Raw genomic sequence first — 25,009 nt, forward strand, 5'->3', positions numbered from 1 at the left:
GTCTGCTTTTTCTGAGCATTTGGATATGGCGGGCTTTGGCGTTATCATGCCACTTACGAATATTATCCGGCTTCTTGTACATCGGCTGCCTAAAGGACTGTTTTCTCTTCTTTTACATTTGTGTTGCTGATTGAGATACGTATCCCGAGTAACGTAGGGTTTTTATCTACTTACAATCGGACCCCCTATGTGATAATAAATACTGTATGATATTCTATTTATGTATAGAGATTGATTTATTTGCACCCTGACTGCAATCTGAGGAGCACATTTTTGATTCAAGTTGTTTATTATGATATAATATCAGACCGGAGCGGCTATGAGTTCTGGCATTAATCCCCGCCAGCCACATTATTTTTTAAAACGCTCTACCGGTTTTTAACTTTTAACATTTCTGTGTTGTGAAATTAACTGAGAATTTTGCACACTTTTATCTTATTTGTTGTATGTGTTGTTAAATTGACTGCTAATTTGCACACCCTCATTTCACTCTACCTCAAACTTCCTGCCGTGTCTTGCCGCCTGCACCTTGGTCCACCACGGGTTTACCCGATTGCTGTGGAGGGTGCAGGCTCACACAGGCAGCAGTAACTCTTCCGTCGTAGTTGGGGGCGGAGTCCCGCGACTAGGGCGGGCTCGCTACCTATAACTGCAGAATCATTCCCCCTCCTCGCACTAGGACGCATAATATCAGACCGGAGCGCTGTGAGTTCTGGCATTAATCCCCGCCAGCCACATTATTTTTAAAAACGCTCTAACTGTTTTTAACTTTTAACATTTCTGTGTTGTGAAATTGACTGCGAATTTTGCACACTTTTATCTTATTTGTTGTATGTGTTGTTGAATTGACTGCTAATTTGCACACCCTCATTTCACTCTACCTCAAACTTCCTGCCGTGTCTTGCCGCCTGCACCTCGGTCCACCACGGGTTTACCTGATTGCTGTGGAGGGTGCAGGCTCACACAGGCAGCAGTAACTCTTCCGTCGTAGTTGGGGGCGGAGTCCCGCGACTAGGGCGGGCTCGCTGCCTATAACTCTCTATGTGCTACCCGTCGCGCAGCGGGCGCGCCGCAGGCGCGCCAAATGCAAGCCCGTCTGCGCCCGTCCGCGGCTGACCGGGACCAGGGGCCATGCATTCTGTTCAATCCCCCCGGCACTATTCCCGAGTTAAAATGCTAGCCTTACAGACACACCAGGCTATTTCTCCACTCACCAGTAACATCCTTAAGGAAAAAGGACTATTAGTTTCTAAAGACACGACTAGACCAGCTCTTACCCCCTTATCTGATCCCTCCTACGAACTAATCCCCACAGGGATCCTTCCCCAATGTCCTCCCTTCCTCAGTCGAGTCAGCCACATAACAAATTGGATATCTGGGGCCCGATGTAGGTAGCCCTTTACCGATCGGAATCGGCCGAAAATACCGATTTTCGGCCGTTTCCGATCGGTAAAGGGCTATCGAGATGTAGGGGCACATTTTCGGTAATTTTACCGATTCGTTATCATTACCGAATCGGTAAATTTACCGATTCGGTAATATTTACCGATTCGGTAATGATAACGATTCGGTAAAATTACCGAAAATGCAATGTAGGTAGCCTATGTTCTATCAGCACATGGCTTACAGAATCGGTATTTTACCATGGAATACAAATCCATGGTAAAAAACCGATTCCTGTGTACATGCACATCTGTGCATGTACACATGTGCCATGTGACAGACAGACGTGCCCTTAGGGCATGTCTGTGTGCCACATTGCACACATGCCCGTTTTGGGGGTGCTAGAGGGTGTCAAAGTGACACCCCCTGCACCCTTGTGAATTCTTTAATTACCGATTCGGTAAATACCGAATCGGTAATGCCTAATCATTCCTATGGGCTTCAAAGGCCATAGGAATGAATGGGCATTACCGATTCGGTATTTACCGAATCGGTAATTAAAGAATTGTAAAGGATTCGGTAACGAATCCAGATGTTGGGACCTACATCCCATTTACCGATTTTGAAATACCGAATCGGTATGATTCGGTATTTCAAAATCGGTAAATGGGATTTACCTACATCGGGCCTCTGGTATCTTAACACTCGATCCATGGTTAAACACCAACTTGAAATCTTCATTTTATTAGACTCCCATAAACCAGATATATTATTTCTCACCTAAACGTGGCTACACGACGAATCCTCCCCAGATTTGTTGGCGGCCATCCCCAATGACTACTATGCGCTCTACGCCAACAGAGCAGAGGCAAAAGTGGGGGGCGGAGTGGCAGCCATAATCCGGAAAAACCATAAATTTAGCTCCCTCTCCTCACCTGGTATTCCCTTGGTGGACTTCCTTGTGTTCAAACTCCACTCCCTAACCTCTCCTATTGTTTGTGCGGTAATTTATAGACCCCCCAGCTATATGCCCCCCTTTCCTCAAGCTTTAGGAAACATTGTTGCCGAACTTGCCATCAACCACGCTAGACTTCTTGTTATTGCGATTTTAATTTCTGGCCTGGTGACCCGCGTAAGTGTCCAACGTCGGTAGCTCTTACAGAGCTACTAAGCGGGATGAATCTCACACAACATATGAAGCTTCCCACTCATATAAAAGGTCACATACTTGACCAGGTCTGGTCTTACAACGCAGAGATCTCTGATCTACAGATCAGTCCATGTTCCTGGTCAGATCATTACCTTATTTCCTTTTCCCTTCCTGTTCCCCCTTATGTTAAATCCCCTCACCCAGGGCCCAGTAAAGTTAGAAACTGGAGCCGGGTCGACATTGCTGAACTTTGCTCCTTTCTAGCCACTTCTAAACCCTCTAGTTCCCCCCTCCCCGATTCCCATCTATCTCTTCATGCCCAAGCCGAGAACCTTAATACCTGGCTGACCTCTGGCAGAGATAACATTGCCCCACTTAGGAATGTGATTCAGAAAAGACCTCATGACGCACAACGCTGGTTCACTCCCCACCTGAAACAAATTAAACTGTCCCTGCGTCAAGCAGAGCAAAAGTGGAGACAGAACTACTGTCCTATATTGAAATCCTTATTCGTAACGGTTCTATACCAATATAAGGCCGCCATCCTGAAAGCAAAATCGGAATATTTCTCGCTAAAGGTTCTCAGTTCTGATAACAAAGCGAAAGAAATATTCTCTATTGTGGATGAGTTGGCTAAACCTGATAGGATTACCCCCAAACTAGCCCCGTCCCAACAGCTCTGCGACTCCCTTAACACTTATTTCTTTGATAAAATCGTCACGATTAAAGCTAGTATTCCCAAGGCTACAACTCCCCCGATACCTGCTGAGATATATCATAACCCATCTTCATTTGACTCATTCCCCCCTATTACACAAGACATTTTCTTCTCCCTCCTTAATAAAGTTCGTTCTGGCTCCCACACTGATAGCTGCCCTCCTCACATTGCTCGTGATATCTTTCATCAATTTCCTGAAATCCCCTTGTCTCTCCTTAATAACTCGCTGTCGTCAGGCATTGTTCCCGACTGCTTCAAGATGGCAGAAGTACGACCCATTCTGAAAAAACCAGGAGCAGATCCCTCCGTGCCCAGTAATTTTCGTCCGATTTCACTTTTACCGTTCCTTGCTAAGATCCTGGAGGCTTATGTCACAAGCTGCCTTAGCTCCTTCGTGGAAAACTCACACTACCTGGATCCTCACCAGGCAGGTTTTAGATCTGAGCATTCCACAGAATCCATCTTATTAGCCGTCCATGACGAGCTAAGATTAGGCGCGGACCATAACATCTCGCAGGCTCTTGTCCTCCTGGATCTGTCGGCTGCTTTCGACACTGTCGACCACGATCTTTTGGTCGAACGTGTCGAAAGCACCGGCATTCAGGGTACCCCCCTCAAATGGATATCCTCTTTTCTTTATAATCGTCACCAAGCTGTTCGCCTATCTGACTTCACGTCCAAAGGGAAAGAACTCACCTGTGGGGTCCCTCAGGGCTCCTCCCTCTCTCCGCTTTTATTCAATCTTTACATCCGTCCACTAATATCAGACCTGCGGAACTACGCTGATGACATCCAGCTTGTTTTTACCATCGACACCTCTCCCCCCCCGCAATCGAATCTTTTCAGTCCACTCTAACCTTCATTCAATCATGGATGAATACAAATCAACTAAAATTAAACCCAGACAAGACGGAGCTAGTTCTCACCAGGCCCACATCTAATCCCTGGAACCCCAACTTTTGGCCACTCACCCTTGGTCCTTCACCTACTCCTGCCGGAGCAGTCAAAAGACTTGGTGTTTACATCAGTAGCGACCTTACCCTTAAGACTCAAATTAACTCCGTGGTCTCCTCCTGCTTCTTTCACTTGCGCAGGATTCGAGGAGCGCGGAGAGTTTGGAGGCTGCTAGCCGAAGCGCCAGGCGGCCACGAAGACCGCATCAAAGAGATGGAGCAGCGCATATCCGATAACGACGACACCACTGCTATCCACACAACACAAATCACATGAATGGATAAACTCTTAAAGATATTTGCAGCCAAGAATGAAGACTTGGAAGCCCACAGTAGGCGCAACAACATCCGCATGATGGGGATTCCAGAATTGTCCAACACTGGCAGGATGGAAGAATATATTGAAAAAATGCTGTTGGCAGCTATCGGTATGGAGGCATTCTCTGCGCAGTTCATAGTCGAGCGAGCTCACATAACCCTTGAACCGAGACAGACGCCTGGGAACCCCCCGCGGCCCATCATCGCGAGACTGCTGAATTATAGGGATCGGGACGTGGCTCTTCGTGCTGCACGAAATAAGCAGACACTGACATATGATGGCAACACTTTCTCGATATACCCAGACTTTACCCCTATAGTACAGGAGGAGAGGCGAAAGTTTATAGACGTCAAGAAGAAACTGCGAGCAGCACAAATAGGTTATGCTCTATTGTACCCTGCGAGACTCGGGGTTACGCATCAGGGGAAACAACGTTTCTTTACTAACCCGCAACAAGCAAAGGACTTTCTTTGGTCGGTGAAGCGTGCGCATCGGAGCGGAGGAAGCCAGGGCTCCTCACAACAATCCAACTTTGCTGGAGATGATGATGACTCGCAATGAATCTTTCCTAAAAGCGTTATTCCACACTATATGGTGATGGTAATTGGACTGAAGCGTGATAGCGAACATTATGGCTGAACAGAGGTGAGACATTGCCAGTCGACTCATTTGAACTAGTAATACTGCGTTCCAGGCTCCACCCCCTTCCCCCCCTCGCAAAGCTCAGGCATACCAACAAAGGAGGGCTCGAGGGGAGCAGAGTATTTGCGTTACCGTCTAGACATGTTCACTCCACAACTGAAGACCTTAAAACTCGAAGTCCGTCAAAAAGAGAGGAAGTGGAGGACCAGGTATCTACCACAAGATAAAGTAAATTACTGTACTGCTCGTAAATTGTACCAAAAGTCTATTCTGAAACAGAAAACTGATTATTTCTCTGAGAAAATCTTAAACTCGCAGAATAAGACAAAAGGTCTGTTTAATATTGTTAATGATCTTAGTAACAGTGACAGAACTAGCCTTCAGGTTACTCCCACTCAAGAGCTCTGTAATTCTTTGAACACTTTTTTTCTAAATAAAATCACCACTATAAAGCAGAGTATGTTAAATTCACTGCCTCCTCCCCCTTTGGATGATGTTTACTATAATTCTTCTAATTTAGAAACCTTTCCTCCCATTGATGCGAAAACTCTGTCTGACCTCCTTACACGTGTTAAATCTGGCTCGCCTGATGACACTTGTCCCCCACATATTTTTAGGGAGGTAGGATTGGCAATCCCACAGGGCGTCCTTCCGTTGCTAAACGGATCATTGTCGCTGGGCAAAGTGCCTTGCCGCCTCAAGAAAGCTTTGCTTATTCCACTGATTAAAAAAGCAGAAGCAAACCCACATGACCCGATAAATTACAGGCCAATATCTTTATTACCATATGCATCGAAAATCTTGGAAGCCCATATCTCTACTTGTGTGTCCAAATTCATAGAAAATTCTGAATACCTTGAATCTAATCAGGCCGGCTTCCGTCCTTGTCACTCGACAGAAGCCGTGATCCTTGCTGTCCAAAACACTCTAAGACGCAACGCAGACAGAGGCATCCACCAGGCCCTTGTGCTTTTAGATCTGTCGGCAGCGTTCGACACGGTTGATTACACCATTCTTATCAACCGTGTCGAACAAGCCGGCCTCAGGGGTCCTGCTTTAAGTTGGATTACCTCTTTTATCACAGGAATCACGCAATCAGTTAGACTGGGCGCTTTCACAGCTCCTCCAACTCCCACTACATGTGGGGTGCCGCAAGGATCATCACTGTCACCCTTATTATTTAATTTGTATCTCCGTCCATTACTTTACTCCCTAAAGAATGCTAAAGTTACCATTTACAACTACGCGGATGATCTCCAACTTGTTTTCCCCCTTAACACTCCAGACTCTGTGTTGGAATTTCAGAACACCATGATTCACATACAGAGGTGGATGAGTCTTAACCATCTAAAGCTTGACCCAGGCAAGACTGAACTCGTCTTGCCTGGGAAAAGCAAACTAAGCTGGAGTCCATGTTTCTGGCCATCCAGCATGGGGATTCCACCTTCGAGATCTTCCTCGGTTAAAAGTCTGGGAGTCACACTTAGTGCGGATCTCTCCCTGAAAGGACAAGTTAGCGCAGTAGTTTCTGCCAGCTTCTTCCAACTTAAGAAAATAAAAAATATAGCCCAGTTTCTTACTCAAGCCGCACTCATTCAGGTTGGCATCGCCCTTGTCTTGTCCCGACTGGATTTATTTGGGAATCCCAGCGGGCCTGCAAAAAAGACTCAAATTTGTCCAGAATCAAGCCGCTAGGCTTATTCTCAAACAGGCAAAATGGCAGTCTATCAGACCTGGCTTGAAATAATTACATTGGCTGCCTGTTGCACAGCGAATTGCGTTCAAAACGGGATGTCTTATTTTCAAAACTTTACAGGACACAGGTCCAAAATTTATAAAAAAACCTTGTTTCCAGATATAATCCCTCATTAAATCTTCGTTCTGCTTCTAAAGCTTTACTGGCTGTCCCACCTTTTAAGAACAAACGCCTTGGCGGTTGCTGTTTTGACTACCTTGCAGCCACTTTTTGGAATTCGCTACAGATCTCTTTAAAAATCAGCCCAGATCTTCTCACTTTCAGACATTCCTTAAAAACCTGGCTTTTTAATCAGGCTTACTGCTGAGACTTACAATTGTTATGTTTGCTGAGTTTTGCAATATGTTTTGTTCTTTACGATAGCGCCATGAAGCCCTTGGGCGTACGAGCGCTTAATAAATACATTTTTAACATAACATAACATGTCCCACACTGGGCATTCCCCTATGGATGAACATGGCACACTATGTGCAGGGGGTATGGACAAGTGTTTGATTCAGTTGGGAGGTGGGGGGTGGGGTACGGATTCTGGCAAAGTTGGGTTGCTTCAGTGGGCGGGGGAGGAAGAGTTGGGATGTTTGTTATGGAAGACCGGTTGTACACAAGTTTTCCCCTGTAGGGAGGTACACTAAACATTATCACTTGGAACGTAAGAGGACTAGGAGATCCCAGGAAGAGGAGGCATATACTGTCATACCTAGATAGGCATAACATGCATATCGCTATGCTGCAGGAGACTCATTTTGCTAGTGATAGAGGGAGATTTATTACAGGGCAGAAGGGCAAGGGGCTGGGCGTATGGCTCAGAAAGCCTGCGCTGGGAAGATCGTGAGAGTGAGCTAGGGACAAAAGGGGCACCTTAATTTGTACCGGGTTGTCCTGGAACGCTTGCTCTAAAAATAGAAAAAAACAATATGTGAGCCGTGGAAACCGAGGCCGAAAGTTTAACAGTTTTATTAAGAAGATGCAACTTCAAGAAACTTCAATATAAAGGCATACAAATCACATTAGTTCTGGATCCAGTGCTCCACATTCTCAGATAGCCACTTGGATCAGATTTCATTACTGCATGACAGTTTTAAACAGTTAGAGAAAGTCTAAAACTTAAAGACACATTTATAAATTGAGGCAAAATGTAGTCAAAAAGCAAAAAGCATTTTATCTGGGAATACTCACATCTGCCTATAAGTGAGAAATCCTGTAATTACAATTTGAACACTTTTAGATGTAATAAAGGGATAAAGCTGGGTTAAAAGAGAACATGGCAAATGCAATATTTCATATGGCAGAATATAAAATAGAGAAGCACATTTAAAGTACATGTAGCAAGGGCTCGCAAGTAACCCTTGGGAAAGACTCACGAGGAGTAATTCAAAGATGTCTCTGTGAATCTCCTTTTCATATGCTTTAAGGCGGTGAGAAGTATATGGTAACGTCATCTCATGGCACCCCATGCCACTTTTCCTACCTATGTCACTTACGGCCTGGTCTGTACTTTTCCCATCCATACATTCAAATGCAGCCCTTCTTGTAACTGCTAGACTAGACTAAAGGTCATGCCTCGTAGACTGTAAGTTTGTCATAAATTTGCTTTTGGCAGCAGAAAAATGTTTTATTGTGCAAACGGATTTTATTTATATGTGTATGTACCAGTCTGTACGTCCTGTTGCCACATCCATCACTCAAGCTTGGCGTAGCTGCGGTGGGAAGTTCCCTTTTTATCATGTACAGCCTTAGGATGTGGTCCATTATGTTGAAATAACAGGGGGGGATGTTCAACTTTATCGTTTGTGAACTTAGCACACAAGTAGGGTAGGGGGCTCAAACTGGAGCGGGAAGCCTCGCAGTCGGTGGAGCTGAATAAAATTGATCAGACGTGCCTTCTGTGCTTGCTTAACAGAAAATGGCAGCACTCTGGCCAATCTAACCAAGGCCTATAATTTTGAACAGAAGGGCCTACGCAGGGGTTCATGCTGGCTAAGTGATAAGAATGACCCAGGATATTTATTCGGTAAAATCAGTCCCTCTCTTATTTCCCCCTTTTTGTTCATTTATTGAACACCATTCGAACCGCAAATTTAGCTGGCGGCGGGGGTAGTGGCCATGGTGAGTCATGAAGAACCGGCTCTTCGGGGCTTTTGTTCAGGGCAGCTCCTAAGTCCTCATGTGGCCCCCCTAACTTGTCAGACATTGACTCATAATGATGTACCAAATCTCTCCTCGGCAGAAGTGGTGGGCTACTATGCACATGGGCCTGGTAGTTACTATCCAGAGGAACCTGTAATGTGCGAGAGTCAGGGATGGTAAGCTCTACTATATTTAACATTGCTACTTCTTCCTCGTTCCCTTGTTCCCTGTCTGCATAATTCATCCCAACTACTTTAGAGCTGAATCTCTTAACACAGTGCATCAATATCTGTGTCCCGAAACATAACAGCAACAACACACAAAAAATAGGCATTACAAATGTTAGTACTGCAGACAGCCATGAAGGCATCCAGTCCAAATTAAACCAATTAGGTAAAAGGTCTGATTGTGCACCTCCCTCCTCATACATCTGTCTTCCCAAATTGTCCAAGTCCTTAATGGCCTTTGTAAGTGTTCCATTGTCTGCATCATTGGCCAATATGAAAGTACAGCAGGACCTCCTCCCCACTTTGGGGCATACACCACCATTCATCGCTGTTAACTGGTCTAGAACGTATCTGTGCTCCAGAACCATAAGTCGCAGAGGTCGTAGTTCTTCTTTCACGGCGTTGAACCCATCACGGGTGTTGTTGACTAGCTGCATTAGTTCATATCTTGTGACTTGCAGCCAGCGGGCATTGGCTTTGGTCTGGAACAGGGGAATAACGCCCCCAAAGAAAAGTTCAGCATCGTTGAAAAGGCGGAAATCTTGTGGAATCTCGTGAAATGGGCCATCTGAGAAATTCTTCTTGACTTCCCTTTTTCGATGGTGGAGCAGGGTGACATCACCTGTCATCGGGTGGGTATGAATGTGGGAAATGTTCGCTGCTGGAACAACCAGATGCAGTTAATTGCTTGTGACGATAGAACATAGTCCTTGTCAGTGGGGAGGCAGCTGCAGGTAGATGTGCTCTCCGCAGGCCCAATAGATGTCCATGAGGCTGGAGGTGCCGTACTGAAGGTCCGAATTAAAAAGTGTGTTGCTGCAATTAGTATTTCGACCCACAGGAACTGTTCCGTTACCTAGGAAGCAAAGGAGAGGAGACTAGCTTGTATGCTCTTTTTTTGTTTGTATGTTGTACCCTCATTGAAAGTGTATCTTCTAGTTTCCTGTGCCGATATCTCAGCACACTCCCTCCCAATATCCTGATTGATATAGTGTTTGTGCTCTTGTCCTACAATTGGGCTACCTAAGGAGGCTGCCTTACATATCAAGTCATGTGGGCCATTCCACTTGCTGTTGAAATAAATATTGGCCTTCAGGCGTAGAGTTGGTCTCCACTGACAAGGGCATGTGTCACTGGTATGGTTGGCTTGTTGATGTTTGGGTGAGTGGCATTTTGATGGTGAAGTATCCTAGTACCTTAAAGTGATATTCCCAAACCTGCATTATGTTGGCGGGCACTTTCATATCACGGTAAACCTCCATTCTTCAAACTCCAATGGGCTAGTGACAACTGTAAATGTAACATACTGGTCATCCCACTCTGTAGAGTTAACAAATGCATCATCTATTTTGGCTGACTGGAGCTGTATCTGACCATGTATGCGGAAAAGAAACAGGTGTAGGAGACATTTGGCGGTGGGCGGTGGGACTTCTTTGGGAAAGAGCCATTTATCTGCGCCTACAGCGTGAGGAATGTGTGAACACACAAAGCAGGACTCATTTGTGACCTTTCTTCCAACCTCCCTCATGTCTCGGTACCACATGTTGTCTAATAGTGCATTGTGAATCCCATTATCCTCTGATGGCTTACTAGGGTGCTGGGAGTGGAAATCATGACACAACAAAATCACTGCCTGTACTGCTACGCTATTCTCAAAATCTTTTTTTAGGGAAACCTATTGATGTGAAACAATAAGTACCATGGATTTTTTTTTCAATCTGAAATCAATCTATTTCTTTTATTTAATTTTTCATATCAAATTTTTTTTTTCATTTTCATATATTTAACACATATTTTGACTTTTGCACCTTATTATACCTAGAAAACAAGCTAAATAAATTGCATTTACTCTCTTTCTCACGTTTCTGTTACATACATACATCCATGCACACAACAACCTGTCTCAAGAAAATAACGATAATTTTTCAAAAATACTATATACATTTGACATCTATTTTATCACAACAAAGCCATGGACAATTTTTTGCAAGTCTATATAGATTATAACATTATGAGTGTGGTTCCTATGGCTAAAAGAAAAGATGGTCTACGCGTTTCGAACTCCCTCAGTTGAGGGGAGTTCTCTTCAGGACCACGTAGCTTGAACTTAATTAGCTGTTCCTGTTTTGCAGTTTGATCGAACTGCAAACGAGGAAGTAGACCGTGAGGAGCGGACGTAACGGAACTGGCAGCTGAAAAGCGGCTACGTCCAAGATTTAAATATAAACAATAGAACCACCGCGACAGCACCTTTAAAAGCTATCAAGCTTTACCATCTGAACCCAAAAAGGATAAGAAGAGAAAACGAAATATCAAACCTAGAAGACACCTCATTTCTCATAAGTGAGAACAGCTAATTAAGTTCAAGCTACGTGGTCCTGAAGAGAACTCCCCTCAACTGAGGGAGTTCGAAACGCATAGACCATCTTTTCTTTTAGCCATAGGAACACGCTCATAATGTTATAATCTATATCGACTTGCAAAAAATTGTCCATGGCTTTGTTATGATAAAATAGATGTCAAATGTATATAGTATTTTTGTAAAATTATCGTTTTTTTCTTGAGACAGGTTGTTGTGTGTATGGATGGATATATGTAACAGAAACGTGAGAAAGAGAGAGAGTAAATGCAATTTATCTTGTTTTCTAGGTATATTAAGGTGCAAATGTCAAAATATGTGTTAAATATATGAAAATGAAAAAATGTTTTTGATATGAAAAATTAAATAAAAGAAATAGATTGATTTCAGATTGAAAAAGAAATCCATGGTACTTATTGTTTCAGGGCGGCGGACAGAAGTAGGTTAACGGCTTCATACCTCTCATCGAAACTAATACGTTTCATAGTGAGGATAACCTTTCCCTGCCCTATGATGTCTATCAATACCCCACTGAGAGTATTTTGATCATTTTTTACGCGTACCCATTGTGGTATAAGCTGACACCACAGGCACAGTTTTGCCCTTTTGTGGTTCCAGAGAGTAGGATCGGGTGCGTCTTTTAGGGGACGCAGACTATCCACTCCCTTGGTTGTTTTGGTCCTGAAGAAAACCTGGTTAAATTATACCTTTACGGTTGAAACATGTAGACCAGACACACATAGAGATACACGGGCTCATAATCACCCTCACCTTATCTCGCCATTGTTTTTAACATTGTCCAGTTGCTTGAAAATAAAGTTTTATTTTTCCCAAGTTAAACCAGGACAATTTTTAACACACTTATTATTTTTGTTCATGCACCTTCACTCACAACCTGCTCCACTGTAAACAGGTGTTGTAGCACACCCTGATGGCGCTAGGTCATTAGGGTGGACCCCGATGATGAAGCATGTCACCACTAGGTGGTGAGTGAGGGGTTTTTTAACAAAAGGAGAATTTCTCACTTTTGTACAACCACACACCCCATTAGGAATCTGTGATTCCACGTTGGTGGTACTCCTTTTTCTGTTTCTACTTATTGTTTCACATCAATAGGTTTCCCTAAAAAAAGATTTTGAGAATAGCTTAGCAGTACTGGCAGTGATTTTGTTGTGTCATGATATGAGGCTTGGCCTTACTGCTCTGAGTCCGAACCCAGTTTTGGTTTCAGGGAGTGGAAATCAGGCATAGAGTGCTGGTCGAAGGTGTAAACAACTGTGTTTTGGAGATTACTGACCCAGTCTGAAATTTGCATAGCCTGTTCTTCCTTACGTTGGGTACGCAAAGTATATCTGACTGGCACTTTCTTGTGACCCATTTTATACCTGATACTTCGTTTATTTTGGCGGGAACGTTTAGGGGTACCTAGCACAGGGGGATTCAAGGTGATATCAAGTACCAAGTTCCATTCTGTGGAGTCTACAGGGGGAGTAGGAGGTGTCAAGGGTGGCACAGGGGTGTCATAAAGTAAAAAAGTAAAAAGTCCGCATTTGTAAAGCGCACAATCACCCGTAAGGGTCTCTAGGCGCTGGGGGCCGTCGGGAAGATTAAGCAAGCTATTGCCCAGAGTCACATGGTGCTGGGCTAACCTGCCGCCGGAGCCGGGGATCGAACCGTGGTCCCCAGATTCCAGCGTCAGTCGCCCTGGCCGCGGCGCCACACCTCTTCCCCAAGCTACTGCTGGCACTTATCCCAGTTTTCTTGTTACCAGGAAGTGTCTTGGACATGGGGTCTCCTGTGGTGGTGCCAATAGGTCTAATATTGCTAGTAGCACCTCTCTCTGAACGCACTGTAAACCAGTGGAGTACAGCTATTAAAGCAACTGTCATATAGATATACTTTGCCTATATGCTGTGATAAGTTAGCATGAGCTTGTTAGGAGTTTAAACGCCATTTTACCTTTCTGCTGATTCTGCACACGACACATAGCTGTTGCTTTAGCTTTGAGCCTAGTAGAATGTTTTGATTCATGCAAGAATACTATGTTGTTACTCTGATATCAGCCTTGCTTGGTGGGCTGTGTCTGTATAGTGAGTGCAGAAACCTTCAAGGATATCTCAACACAGTGGTTGTTATGAGGTCTGATCTTAGGACGTTCCTAGACATAACATACATGCAGCTGCGGCCAAATTCTGGCTTTAGGCGCGTTTTATATTGCTTTGCACAAGAGCATACAAACACACTTGATGGTGCTTCGCATGCGGAGAGCTGGTGGAAGATGATGTGATCCCTTACCACTAAGATCTTGAGGTATGGGGCCGCCCTGCTAAAAACCCAAAGAGACCTTCTTAGATATAATATAATATACTAGATAGGGAGGGTGAGAATTAGGTGTTACTGAACCCTATTTGTTTTAGCATTTTTACCATGCTTTCACCTTTTGTGTTCTATGGACTAGTGACTATGCTGATTACTTTGTTTCTTCTAATATGTTTGCTTGTATTAGCTAAGATACTGCGTTTGAGAACACTACATTAGTAAATAAGCATTTCAAATATGCACGCGTCCTCATTTACTCCTTGTTCTGGATTGAAATGATTGTATAACGAAAGAGTGTTCATGTGTTCCACGTTACCTGAGGTGTACTAAGTCCATGTTCTGGTTTGTCTAAGCAATGGGGGTTTGTGATCACAAATGAGACTGTTAGGTCTTCTAGAAGGGGATCGCAGGCTGCACCACAAGTACCATAATGCTTTACACTGGGAGGAGTGGTGTGTTGTCCCATACTGCCCTGAGACTGGTCAGCTGACTGAGAAGGGAGGATCTTAAGCACCTAGCGCGGTTATGGCGGCGCTTGGCTTTCCTTCCGAGTCCCGCACTCCTAGAGGATTCCTCGTCGTGTCAAGCTTCCCCTTTGGTGATCCCGGCAACCCCCCTTGGATTCAGAAGAGCCCCTCTCTCCACACCCGCCTTTATTGATTCCTCGTTGGATTTCCTTGTTCGTGTTTCTTCTGGACTGCCCGCAGAAGCGCCCTGCAAGTCGGGGTCGGATTTCCGCTTACCTTTGGATCCGCTTGGCTTGACTGGTCGGGTGTTATTGAAGTGTCGTTTACGCATCAAATCTCTGGTGGTTCAGAGGTGTGTCCCCGTGAAGGCAACGGGACGACGCATTCCTATTTTGGTTTCCATTATTTTTGCACCGCGTTTGGAAGAACTTTATTGACTCAGCTGTGCCATACACGAACAGCGTGTGAGAGACGCTGCTCTTCTTCTCCCCTTGCCAGACGCTTGCTCGGAAAACATAGGACATTGTGCTCTATGCCGTAATATCCAGTCCTCGTGGTATTTTTGGTATTGGCCACAATAATTGGACATCCTATTTTGTTATTTCGCCCAAAACCACAGGATATTGAGTGGTATCTGTTTCATTCTTTGTTGGAACTATTTTTGAACCTGTTTTCTTTTAAGAGACCAAGTCACTACAATTGGGTCACCGTTACTAAAGACTTGCTGCATTTATATTACGGGTAAGTGTGGGACATCACACACACCTTCTTGTTACAAGTGAGAACAGTTCTGGGTACATGTACATTAATAGATTAACATTGTGCTGTTCTTTTTCCACTGCAATTATAGCCGCCCTTCCTACCTGACAATCCCTTTAGCGGATAGACCACTGACTTGGTCTCTTCCTTTTCTGGGGTTGCCTGTTCTCCCTGCATAGTCCTTCGGACACAGTGGTGGAGGTAATCCTAGAGAAGGTTGAGGCCTCAGCTTCGCTCCGGAGGTATTGGACTTCTGTCTGGATACATCCTGAACCCGACAGAAAGCCAAGCCCACGATATAAAGCCTCCTGAGCGAAGTATAGAATGGATGAAATAATGCAGGGGGAATCGGCTGATAGCACCATGAGAGAGCTAGCAGCCGCAGTAGTAAACCTTCAGACAGAATTAAAACTAGTAAAAGTGGAAAATCAACGCCTAGTGTCAGAAAATGCAGTACTAAAAACACAGCGAGATATTTCTAGTAAGATATCTGACGCTACACCTAAATTTAAACGTAGTTATATACAACCTGCACACTTCCAGGTCCCTCCAGTAAACACTACGTCTACTGTCCCCGAGGCAGGGTCCTCTCCTGTTAATGTCACAGTGGAGAAGTGTGGCTCAATGATTAGAGCGTCAGACCCTGATGCAGAGGTCTAGCCCGGGACCAGGGTTCAATTCCCCGCCTCGGCCGGTCTTGGGCTCAAAATTCCACGGACCTGATAATTCTCGCCTCGGTGCCTATTCCAATCATGGAGTCCCACTCTGCTACTCTGGGCAATAGCTTGCTTTATCTCCACAACGGCCCCCACAACGCTAAGGATGCCTGGCCTCCACCTTGGGGGTGCCCAGAAGTGGACGCCTCACAGGGAAAGCCAGGATGGGTTCCACAGCGGTATTCGTACAAGCGCCTTGAGACCCTTGCGGGTGAGCAGTGCGCTATACAAGTATCAATTTACATTTACAGTGGTTACACCCCCACAAACCCCTTTAGCTATGCCTGAACGATTCTGTGGAGATAGTTCTAAATACGGAGTATTTATGAACCAATGCCATTTGCAATTTCTTTGTAGAGCCACTTCTTTTCCGGATGATGCTGCTAAAGTTGCATTCATTATTTCGTATTTAAGTGGGAACGCTGCCTTATGGGCAGTAACATTGGTTGAAAAAGACGACCCTATCTTGTACAATCTTGCTTTATTTAAGGATAGAATGAGAAGTCTGTTCGCACAGCATTCATATATGCAGGCCAGTGACAATGAGCTACTCAACCTTAAGCAAGGATCAAAAGACTTATTGACTTATATCACAACCTTTAATAGGCTTGTGACCGAAACCCAATGGCCAGAGGAAAAAAGAACATCCCTGTTCTATAGAGGCCTCAGAGACGAGCTTATAGATATACTATCCCAAATAGTAGATCCACCTGAAGAATGCTCTGCCTTCATGGATTTAGTGATAAAACTAGAACACCGTTTAGCTGAGCGAAAAGGTGAAAAAACCAAGGGAGAATATACCTGCATCTTTCTGAATCGAAATGAAAAGAAACAGCCCAAAGACACTTCTGAACCTATGCAAATAGGAAACATTAGAGGACCGCTGTCTTCTGAAGAAAAGGAGAAGCGGAAGAAGCTGAACCTCTGTTTATATTGTGGAAAAGGGGTACATTTTGCGAGAGAGTGCCCTGCAAAACCAAAGACCAATACAAGAGACACTACTGTTAAAAATGGTCGAGTCTCTGTCGGAAACTGATTGACTTGGAGTGAAGTGAGGTCGCTCCTCCAAGTCCTGTGTTACTCAAGACCTCCCAACATTTAGGCCACACATGGACCTCAGTCCCAAAACCCTTTTCTATAAATGTGATCTTTGTACTACCTTCGCAGAAAAGACATACGATGGCGATACTATTGGATTCGGGAGCTACAGGAAATTTCTTAGATATAGCAGTGGCAAAAAACTTGGGATTGGAATTCATCCCCCAAAAACATCCTGAGAAGGTCAGAGCTGTGGACGGAACTGAACTGTCCTCTGGTTTGATATCTTTTCACATGGCAGAAATCGTCCTTTTGTGTGATAACGGACACTACTGTATCTTTTGATCTTATCGACACCCCAACCTTTGGAGCCATACTAGGGGTTCCTTGGCTACAACTACATAACCCTCTTATTGATTGGGTAGCCAGAACAGTAACACTAAGATAATCATATTGCCTCACCCATTGTTACCAGGACAGGACTCATTGGCACACTCCTGTATATTGTGCGCTTTCTACAATAGATGGTGCCTCCCTTCCTGAAGTATAGCAACCATATGCAGAAGTGTTCGATGAAGTAAAAGCAACAGTTTTGCCCCCTCATAGATCCTATGATTGTAGGATAGATTTGGTCCCAGGGGCTGACCTACCTGTTAGTCGTGTATATGCCCTTACAGAACCTGAGACAAGCTATCTTTATGAATATCTCCAAGACATGTTGAAGAAGGGATTCATACGTCATTCAACCTCCCCAGTTTCTTCCCCTTTTTTTATTCCAAAAAGAGAGGGGGGCCTTAGAGCCTGCCTAGACTATCGTGCTTTAAACAAGGTGACAGTAAAGAATAAGTACCCTCTTCCGCTCATCTCCAATCTGTTGGATCAGGTGCGTAAGGCCACAGTGTTCACGAAACTCGATTTAAGAGGGGCTTACCACCTGATCCGCATAAAGGAAGGAGATGAGTGGAAGACGTTTTTTCGTACCAAGTTTGGGCTGTACGAATATTGTGTAATGCCTTTTGGCTTATGCAATGCACCTGCAGCGTTTCAATTTTTTATTAATGAAATCCTAAGGGATTACTTGGATATGTTTGTGATCGTCTATATACATGATATTCTTACATACTCACAGAACATGGATGAACACGTGAAGCATGTACAGCTGATATTACAAAGACTGCAAGAAAATCATCTTTTTGCCAAATTAGACAATAGTATTTTTCATACACAGAAAGTGGCATTCCTGGGATTTATCATATCTCCTGAGGGAATACACATGGACCCAGCAAAAATCTCTGCCATAGTCGAGTGGTCTAGTCCCACCTCTGTCAAAGAAGTACAATCCTTCCTAGGGTTCTCTAATTTCTATAGGAGGTTCATTTGTCATTTTTCAGACCTCATCACGCCCATCACAAGACTTCTAAAGAAGGGTGTGGAATTCAAATGGGATGCAGAAGCAGAGAAGGCTTTTCAGGCTCTAAAAAACCAGTTTATCACAGCTCCCATAGTCTAACATGCTGATGAAACACAACCCTACTTTGTGGAAACTGATGCTTCACAATATGCGGTTGGGGGGGTTTTATCTCCGCGAAATCAAAATACAGGCGTCTTACACCCTGTGGCTTATTTCTCCAAGACCTTATCCCAAGCAGAACAGAATTACACCATAGGGGAAAGAGAATTGTTAGCCATTAAGCTTGCTTTCCAAGAGTGGCGTCATTACTTGTTAGGATCCCCTCATGTTATCACAATCTACTCTGACCATCGCAATCTGCAATACTTCCGAACGGCTAAGGCCCTAACTCCGCGACAAATGAGATGGGTTTCCTTTTTTGGAGAATATGACTTTCAGATACACTTTAGGCCTGGAGTAAAACAGGGCAAGGCTGAAGCCCTATCTCGTTTGGGCAAAGAACATAAGTGGTCGAGCGAATTCCCTGTTCCCATTATTCCAGAAGATCGAATAGTGGCTATTGGGGAAAAGGACATTGATTCCTATACCTTTATGACACATCTTGAACAGGTATACTCCTCCATTGATCGAGAAGAATGGGTAGGAAACCCTTCCAACACCATTGCAGATGATCTCTTCTTTCATAAAGGCAAGCTATTTCTACCTAATAAAGAAGTGCAAAACTTGATCATTCAATGGTGTCATGCCCTTCCTCTGGCAGGACATTCTGGTGAAGAAAAGAGAAGGTTAATATGTCAGAGGTGGTTTTGGTGGAAGGGTATGACAAAAGACATTGCCTGTCCCACATGTGCCCGACAAAAATCCTTACATTGTGCCCCTGCAGGTCTTCTACAACCCCTACCAGTGCCCAATAGTCCTTGGTCTTCCATTAGCATGGACTTTATCACTGATCTCCCCTTGACTCGAGGCTTCACTACTGTATTGGTAGTGGTGGATTTATTGTCCAAGGTGGCACATTTTATCCCTTTGAAGAAAATCCCCACAACTTTAGAACTCACTGAAGTTTTCATACAGAATGTAATAAGGTTACATGGGTTGCCATCCATGATCATATCAGATAGGGGACCTCAATTCATTTCCAAATTTTGGCAACATTTGTGTCTTGCCCTTCACATAGACCATCGATTATCATCCTCCTATCCTCCCCAAACAGACGGGCAAACAGAGAGAACCAATCAAACCCTGGAACAATTTTTGAGATGTCTGATTACTACCATCACTGGAGATTGGGTTCAAGCCTTACCACTAGCGGAGTTCAGATATAATAACTCCACACACTCTGCATCCAAAACCTCCCCTTTTTATTTCACCACAGGATATCCTCCTAGATTTCTTCCACTAGACCTTCCCACTTCATTGTCACACACACCAGCAGTAGTAGACCACCATAAACATCTAGTGAAGATTTGGGAACAAGCGAGAGAAAACTTAATTGAAGCCAAAGAAAACATGAAAATACAAGCTAAACACACATCGTCGTGCTGCCCCTGAATATGCTATAGGGGATCTGGTTTGGTTAGCTTCAAAGAATCTCAGGTTAGACGGGCCACGCAAACTTCAACCCAGGTATTTAGGTCCTTTTCCTATGTCTAAAGTCATAAATCCTGTAGCCTTTAGACTTGAGCTCCCTCCAGAAATGCAAATGCACCCTGTTTTTCATACATCCTTGTTGAAACCTTATCTACCTCCTTCTTGTCCAGAACCCTCTCCACCGCCCATAACTGTGAATAACGAACTGGAATATGAAGTAAGACGAGTGATTGATTCCAGGAGGGTAAGAGGCAGACTCCAGTATCTAATAGATTGGGTCGGGTACTCCCCAGAAGATAGAACGTGGGAACCTGCTGAACATGTACATGCTCCCTTACTGGTTAGAAGATTCCACGCCTTACATCCGACAAAACACCGACCCATAAGGAGGCCTTTAGGGGGGAGAACTGTTAGGTCTTCTAGAAGGGGATCGCAGGCTGCACCACAAGTACCATAATGCTTTACACTGGGAGGAGTGGTGTGTTGTCCCATACTGCCCTGAGACTGGTCAGCTGACCGAGAAGGGAGGATCTTAAGCACCTAGCGCGATGATGGCGCCGCTTGTCTTTCCTTCCGAGTCCCGCACTCCTAGAGGATTCCTCGTCATGTCAAGCTTCCCCTTTGGTTATCCCGGCAACCCCCCTTGGATTCAGAAGAGCCCCTCTCTCCACACCTGCCTTTATTGATTCCTCGTTGGATTTCCTTGTTGTTCGTGTTTCTTCCGGACTGCCTGCAGAAGCGCCCTGCGAGTCGGGGTCGGATTTCCGCTTACCTTTGGATCCGCTCGGCTTGACTGGTCGGGTGTTATTGAAGTGTCGTTTACGCATCAAATCTCTGGTGGTTCAGAGGTGTGTCTCCGTGAAGGCAACGGGACGACGCATTCCTATTTTGGTTTCCATTATTTTTGCACCGCGTTTGGAAGAACTTTATTGACTCAGCCGTGCCATACACGAACAGCGTATGAGCGACGCTGCTCTTTTTCTCCCCTTGCCAGACGCTTGCTCGGAAAACATAGGACATGCCGTAATATCCAGTCCTCGTGGTATTTTTGGTATTGGCCTCAATAATTGGACATCCTATTTTGTTATTTCGCCCAAAACCACACGATATTGAGTGGTATCTGTTTCATTCGTTGTTGGAACTATTTTTGAACCTGTTTTCTTTTAAGAGACCAAGTCACTACAATTGGGTCACCGTTACTAAAGGCTTGCTGCATTTATATTACGGGTAAGTGTGGGACATCGTTCACACCTTCTTGTTACTAGTGAGAACAGTTCTGGGTACATGTACATTAATAGATTAACATTGTGCTGTTCTTTTTCTCTTGTTTTCCACTGCAGTTATAGCTGCCCTTCCTACCTGACAATCCCTTCAGCGGATAGACCACTGACTTGGTCTCTTCTTTTTCTGGGGTTGCCTGTTCTCCCTGTATAGTCCTTCGGACACAGTGGTGGAGGTAATCCTAGAGAAGGTTGAGGCCTCAGCTTCGCTCCTGAGGTATTAGACTTCTATCTAGATACATCCTGAACCCGACCGAGACACTGTAGATAGTCTGGTAGGGGATTTTGGGTACTAAGGTGAGTTTTGGCACACCCTAATTCACTGAGGTTCCAAGTCTGTATGCACAGTTCTGTATGAGAACGGAATCCCTGCGACACAACAAACATAACAAAGAAAATAATGGCGACTGTACATATCTTTTTCAGTGAAAACTTGACATGGGGGGTGGGTCTGTTGCGGCGTCTCAGTCCATAGACCACCATATGATCTCCATACTCTTGTTCTTGGATAGTGAGTGGAAACACAATGCCCTCCTCTCGGTCAATGTTCATATTTCGGATGGTGCCGGGTGGATCCTCACATGGCTTCGATGAATCCATTTCTTTTAGGCTATTCAGACAGCTTGTAGTGTAGTTCCTATCTTCCCAATAGGCTCTGCGCATTGGAATAGTACCTACAGCAGTAAAGGCCTAGACCAGACGTTAACTAGGTCTACTACTGTCGATACTAGACTTAATTTTTGGGTTTGCCAGCTAAGCTCAGAGTTCGCTAGAAACTTTCTCGAATGTTCAAGGAAGGATTAACTCCCCTGATTAGACAAGAAGGGATTTAGTTTCTGACAACCATAGAACATGACAACTTTGCTCTCCCCTAATCAAGAGTCAATCTCAAGAGTCGTGTGAGCACAAGGCAATTATTTTACTCAGTCAGTACGTGCATTCTTAGTCTCATCAGAATGTAGAGAAAAGGAAGAGACGGGCGTGTTCAATAAAAGGTGTTATTTATTGATCAGTCTCTTTTCTCGTACAAGAGAAATGGATCGATATTATTGCGATACTTATAGTTAAGTAAAGTGCATACATTAAAAGCAATAGTATAAAATAATACTGTAAAAACATTGATATGGTTTCTGAGCCATATGATGTTTAAAATGATTAAAATATATTTACATACACATATACATTTGACTAAACGTGCTCAACTGGTGTTTCTAAATACGCCTACCCCGTGTACCTGACCTAAGTCTAATGCGTGGGCGGGAATAGAAAGTTACAGTTTAAGTTAAGTTTGTTTTTGCCAAGTGAATAACTAAAGAATTCTCTGTGAGGGGTTATTCAGTTCTGTACCTGGAATTTAGGATGGATGAGGAATGGTATCTCTTTCTCTGCTCTCGATATTCCAGGCTGCCTGCGAGGGCTACCCGGAAACGCCGGTGCTGGGTCTCTCGGCTTGAGATAGCAGCGCGTCTCTCAGCGTGTCAGGAAGGCGGGGCTGCTGCCTGCGGGGTCTGCTTCTGCTCTCGGCTTCGGCAAGTATGGCTGCTCCGTCTTGTCACCACGCGTGTGTTTTGCATAGGGCAAGATCGGCAATATTTATACCTTAAAGGTGCCGGGATTGACGTAAGGATGGACATAGGTACGTCAATAAAGATGTCATACGACTTGCTCGTTAGCACATTCTTTACTAAAGTTCTCTGTGAAATCAAAACAATGGCCGCACGGATTATCCAGGTTGTCATAGGTTTGATTTGTTATGAGAACGTCGTATGCCTTATCAGGGGCTGGAGGAATATCGCTTGTCTAATTAGATCTCAAGCGTTATGACCTAATCAGATAACACGTTCCTGTGCCGTAGTGTGACTGCGTCAGATAACGGTATCTGCATCATGGGGAATTTCTTGCCTCATGGGCTGACTGTTAGTTAACTAGCTAGGTAGTTTAACCAGAATAGGGTCAGGAATAGGGGGATCGATTCAGAACCTATAGAAATACACGACACCCACTCCACGCTAACTATGGTCATATCTACTAATCTATGCATAGTATAACATAGTACAACATACTATAGAGTATAGTGTATACCTTACCACCCCAAAATACATAAATGCATTTTGAAATTTTCAAATATACTGAAAAATTGCAGTCATATATATTGTATGCACTTAAGCTATGAATTAAATGCAAAAGTAAACACGCATTGTTATGCATTATTGCTTGTTGGTATCTGAGAAATACACATGAAATGGCTCTTAATATGGCTATACAGAAAAAAAGTCGAAACCATTTCATCACATAAAATATATTGTGAACATACCAGCGGGCAGCTAAAGTCTATATAAAGTCTATAAAGTATCTAAAAAAATAGAAATCTTAGTTCTCTAGGAATAGTTTCTTACTTTAAGCAGAAGATCAGTGTCCCGGGAAAAAATATATAGAAAAATATTTTAGGGGCTTGCTGAAAAAAGTTGCTGTCCGTGAACTGGATCGTAATTGTTCATGTGACTTTACTTTTAAAGTTGAAGGCCGAATTCAGGGAACGCCGTGTGCGAGTTTACTCAAAAGTCTCTATTTCTGTTCCGGAGAGAACATCATATCATTCAGGCTTTCGAAAAAACTGTCAACAGCTTCATGGGAAAGTTCCTCTAAGTCGGAAATAGGGGTAACCATGCATTCGTGTGCATGATTGTCTCCATTGACATTCTGATTTGCATTGCTGACAGAAGGTCGTACCTGTTCGATGCTGCTTTCATCTTGAACTTCACTACTCTTCAATCGCAGTGGTGAAGATTCCAGGAATGCCGTCATCAGAATTGGCAGCCTTTGAGGGCAGCACAGTGCGTGAACCTTGGTAGGAACCAACAGTGTATCTGCATCCACTGGCGCATCCGATTGTAGCGTCAGACAGGTGTCTAACACGCATTCTTCTCCGCATAGCAGACACCTTAGTACAGGTAAAACACACCTTTGCCACATTGGTCGAAATGATAGAAACCAAGTCATGTTTAGGTCTCTAAGCCGGGAGAGTCCCAGGATTTTTGATATCCGGTCCCGGTATCCAATGGCTAGGATCGTATCTTCCATTGTCGCGAGATTTTGTTCTGTGACATGGGTTGCCATAACGAAAAATAAGGACTAGGAATAGGATTCCTGCAATTAGTCCTAGGATCAGGGGAAGTCCGCCAAAAATCGAATGGACGAAGTCTGGAAAAATACCCAGTATGGCTTTGAATGGTGTTAATGCCATCGAAAATACTGTCTTAAATACCTTTGAGACCCCTGTGGTATCAGAAATATTTAAGATTTCGCTCAGGATTTCCGCGAAATGTACGGGGGAATTAGTTGATAATAATGTATGTATCTCTGCAGTCGTCCTTGCGACTTGTAGATCATACGTTTCTTTAGATGACGTGAGCCTTGTAGGCGTCTGAAGAAGCACTGTTTTCATTCTGCTTAAAGTGTCTATTCGAATAGAAGTAATTTTCAGACCGGGCCATGCCCTTGCCTCCCTGTCTGGAAAGGAGCTGGGGAACAAAGAACGTCCACAGCACTTGACCTTCGCCGTCGTAGTGACGAGATAAGGAGTCCCGGGCATAAGACTACAGCATCTGCGGTCTACAATAAGAATATAACTCCCATTATAGAGTCTTTGAAAGAATGGTTCTATTTCAGTTGCAGGTGCGCCTTGCTGGTGACATGAAAGGTTGTATGAATTCCCTTCACAGGCTCCGTGCAAACTAATACCGTTACACAGAAGCGTGCCGCTCAGTGACATAGCACAATTGTTGCCACTAAGAA

General features: G+C 44.2%; 1 protein-coding gene across 4 annotated transcripts in view; it reads left to right on the forward strand.

The window, feature by feature from the left end:
- The window catches only part of LOC144783388 (uncharacterized), a 244,913-nt gene that overhangs the window by 173,147 nt on the left and 46,757 nt on the right, over nt 1–25,009 (forward strand). The window lies entirely within an intron of this gene.

Source organism: Lissotriton helveticus, chromosome 1_1 (assembly GCF_964261635.1).
Source record: "Lissotriton helveticus chromosome 1_1, aLisHel1.1, whole genome shotgun sequence".
Classification (NCBI taxonomy): domain Eukaryota; kingdom Metazoa; phylum Chordata; class Amphibia; order Caudata; family Salamandridae; genus Lissotriton; species Lissotriton helveticus.